Raw genomic sequence first — 4,739 nt, forward strand, 5'->3', positions numbered from 1 at the left:
CTTATGAGGTTGATTTCAATTTACTAAAAAAAAATCATAGACCAAGATTTTTTTTTTTTTAGTTGTTCTTCCTTTGTTATTGTTGTTTGTTCCGAGACTGAAAGGAAAGGAAAAATGTTAAGTTCAGCGATGTCTGGTAGTCAGACAGAAATGTGTATACGTGGTGATGATTTTCAATACTTGTCAGTTCAACAAGATTCAATCAAGGCCACCTAGTGGTGGAAATGCTAGAGGAAAGTCCTGGTGCCTCCTTATTGTATCAGGTGTCAGGTCTTTATTTACTAAGTTGTGGCAAGAATTTGGCTAAACATTGTGGGGACTAGAGGGGTAGGAGGTAGGACTCAGGCAGTAACCATTAAGTAAGTGGTATTAAAGTGTTTTAAAATTTTAGCAACTAGTATGTCCACAAGGTACATACTACTTAAACATCATCCCTCATTGAAGCGAGGAAATAGTCGGCATAATTTAAAACTCTGTAGCTCTCTCCACAGTTTAATGTAAAAAGGAAGAATATATCTTTGGTGGAGATGTTCTTTTGAATGGGAGCACTTTAATGGGTATTTTATTTAAACAAAGGAGGGTCTCATGCTCAGAGCGTACTCTGTAAAGTGAAAGTTGAGGAGAAAAAAAAATACTTAGAATAATAAAGCGAAAGACTTTCTCACATATTGAAGGGAAGATACTTTGCCCTAAACACGTATTGTGATACTAAGATTTTTAGCTGTTTCTAAGGATCACTGAAACACGAATTTAAAAAAGATGAGTGGGTCTCTGCAACATGGGAACTGATCAGTCCAGAACAGAGGAAGAGCCAGTAGGGTGGTATATCAGTAAAAAGCATGATCCATGTCGAGGTTAGGGTGAAGGGGCCTGGATACGGCTATGAAATACAGGGAAGAAGTGATTTGGTAGCTGGAATTAACAAAACACAAGTTCAGAACAGTAAATAATGAGCACCAATTTCAGTTCCCTCTGAAGATACTTTAAACAACTTGGGAAGGCCTAGGCTTCCCAAAATCAGACAGAATAAAGCTGCAGCCTATACTTAAATGAATATTAAATAGGATGAAAGAAAACCTGGTGAATTCAGGAAAACTTGAGTAACACACAGAGTATTTAAGAAAGCTGAGGGACTTACAGATTTAAGATCCTTTGGCTAAGAGATCGTTTCATTATTCTGGATGGTGCAGTGACTTGGAATTTGTAGAACCAGGTTGAACTTGGGATAAAATTCTGTAGGATTGCAACATTTACACAACAGATGGAGAAAGAAGCACCTTTAAGGAAAACCAAGGAGTAGGTATGAAATGTAAAATTACAAGACTGAACTATTGAACAAACGAAAAAAGGATTTTGAAGGTATATGTGATCAAGGTAAGACAGGACTTAATCAACGGTTCTTGGTAATAAAAAATCCACTAGTAATCAATGTGGGAGGACTCTCAGTGACATGGGGCTGACATAACCCTATTTGTTATGATTGGGGAGACCAAAGGGTGAAAGGGAAAATGAAAAGCAAATTTTGACCACATTCTTGCAAAATAAATTTACAAAGAATGATGTAAGTCAAGAGCTAAAAAAATGACTGAGAAGTATTTCTTTTAAATGGGACTAAACATGATTTTATGATGGGGAAGCCATGGAGGGTAAAGGAAGGTAAAAAAGAGAGAGGAGAGAGATGAGGAAAGAATAGTGACAGAAGGTCTCGGAAGAGATAGGGACTAACAGCAATTCAAACACAGCTAAGGAGATTGCATTGACAGAAAAAAAGTAACCCTCTTCTATTTCTACAAGCCTTGTCTCTTTATCTCTTGTTTCAGAGTTATAAAATTCAGAGCACTAAAATAAATGATAGGTTAGGAAGTGAGAGATCATAGGAGTATACCTCTTTCAATTAATTATTTAATAATAGCTGAACTCCTCCCATGCAATTAAAAAAAAACAAACAAACAGCTTCGGTGTTAAGACAATATATGGAATGGAACAAATATTCCTCTGGGATGCTGTTTGAACAGTGATCCTGTTCTAAAATTAGTAAGTCATTCCCCCTGCCGCAATACCCTCATCATTAGAATGATTATGCAAGGTCAATTCATTTGGACAAGAAAACTACCTAAATCTTCCAGAAAGAAAAATAGTTTCTTTTAGAAGAAGAGATCTCATTGATCTTTGTTAAGGGGGAGGCTTTTTTAAAACTTGGCAATTATATGGTTCTAATGGGGGGGTGGGAGAATCAGGCAAACGGATGAAGTATGTACATGTGGGTTTATAAGTGGGTAAATCATATCTTTGTGACTTGGCTCATCAAAAGAGTTTAATCTACTGGATTCTACAACTGCATTTCCTAGGACTGAATCTTTTTCTTGAGCAGATTTCTTAATCTAGCCTCAGTTACTTCACCTGAAATAGGGGGAAATAATGAGGAGGAGGAGGCAATGAGGAGAAAGAGAAATACTACTTATTTAAAAAGTGGTTTCATGTACACACACACATACACACACACACACACACACAAACACGTACATATGTTTATATCAACCCGCTTGAGGTAGCTAAAAATTTATCTCTCCCAAGATGTGGGGAGTTCCCTCACTGGAGTATGGAAAAATCAGCTAGAAGACAAAATTATTGAACTGGGTGTTTGCTAGAATTCAATGAAACTGTAGGATTTTGAGATTTTTTATAATCTTCAAGTTAAAGATAGAAAAACATGAAACAATATTTATTTGACCCAAGGCAAGTATTAAGTAAATAAATCCAAAGCCTCTAGACCACTTACTTGATCAAGATCAGCTTAACTCCAAAAATAAACTTAGATTCATTGTGTGTGTTTGTGTTTAGCGTGTATATGTGTGTTATGGCAAATAACACAGGAAGGAATTTAAACAGTAGGTGCTTGTTATTAAAGTCAGTTCCTGACAGTTTGTAATGCATCTGGCTGACCTCCTGGGAAGTAAACAATCACTGGAAACACAGAAATCCAGTTGTGAACCTCCACGGAGCTCTAGGAGAGCCACAGATGGATACAGAGTCGAGATACACATTGCAAACAGTTGACATTTTGATAATACATTCTTTTCAAAGGGACATCAAGAAAAGGAGACCTTTACTAGCTCTGTTTTGGAATGTCAGTGTGGTGCTTCAGGGATTCACTGAACCCCTTATCCTGTTCAACTTTTAACCTTCATTGATCTAAAATTCTCATAATAAAACAAAAAAAGTTGCCTTTCTCTCATCAATTCCTCAAGGAGGAACAGAGACATGCAGTCATAAATTATTGATTCTCTGCCTTTTTAAAAATGGAAAAAATGGCACTTTGTACACTGTCTGCAACCGACTTTTTTTTAATCTTTTCTCTACACAGTATCTCAGAATTATCATACTACAATAAGATAAGGTATTCATACTCAGAAAACTAATGGAGAGCCTCAGACAGAGAGAAGAGCCAACCTACCTCAGGAAAGAAATCACTTTTTTAATGCATGTCAAACCATTAGTCTAATGATAGTTTTTAAATGTAAGGTGATCCAAAACTTCTTATATACCTTTAATGCAAGTGGCCAACTGAATTGAAATATAGTTTTGAAAATAAATCAATTGGTTTGAGTCAAAGGCCATGAACTGCAATTTATATCTTAAGATGGGACATTTAGTGGTGCTGGGAAAATTGGACAGCCATATACAGAAGAATGAAACTGGACCATTTCCTTACATCACACACAAAAATGGACTCCAAATGGATGAAGGACCTCAATGTGAGAAAGGAATCCATCAAAATCCTTGAGGAGAACACAGGCAGCAACCTCTTCGACCTCAGCCGCAGCAACTTCTTCCTAGGAACATCACCAATGGCAAGGGAAGCAAGGGCAAAAATGAACTATTGGGACTTCATCAAGATTAAAATTTTTTGCACAGCAAAGGAAACAATCAACAAAACCAAAGACAACTGACAGAATCAGAGAATATTATTGCAAATGACATATCAGATAAAGGGCTAGTATCCACAATCTATAAAGAACTTATCAAACTCAACACCCAAGTCATCGTCATTATCATTGTCATCATCATCATCCTGTCAAGAAATGGGCAGAAGACATGAACAGATATTCCTCTAGACACATACAAATGGCCAATAGACACATGAAAAAATGCTCATCACTCGGCATCAGGGAAATACAAACCAAAACCACAGTGAGTTACCAACTCACACCAGTCAGAATGGCTAAAGTTAACAAGCCAGGAAACAACAGATGTTAGTAAGGATGCTGAGAAAGAGGAAAACTCCAACCCTGCTGGTGGGAATGCAAGCTGGTGCAGCCACACTGGAAAACAGTAAGGAGGTTCCTCAAAAAGTTGAAAATAGAGCTACCCTATGACCCAGCAATTGCACTACTGAGTATTACCCTAAAGATACAAATGTTGCAATCCAAAGGGGCACATGCACCTGAATGTTTATAGCATTAATGTCCACAATAGCCAAACTATGGAAAGAGCCTAGATATCCATCAACAGATGAATGGATAAAGAAGATGTGGGATGGAGATATATATATATATATGACATGGATGGAACTAGAGGGTATTATGCTAAGTGAAATAAGTCAGTCAGAGAAACACAATTATCATATGATCTCACTGATATGTGGAATTTGAGAAGGAAGGCAGAATATCATAAGGGAAGAGAAGAAAAAATGAAATTGGATGAAACCAGAGAGGGAGACAAACCATAAGAGAAACTTA

This window comes from Meles meles, chromosome 3, assembly GCF_922984935.1.
Source record: "Meles meles chromosome 3, mMelMel3.1 paternal haplotype, whole genome shotgun sequence".
NCBI classification, from domain to species: domain Eukaryota; kingdom Metazoa; phylum Chordata; class Mammalia; order Carnivora; family Mustelidae; genus Meles; species Meles meles.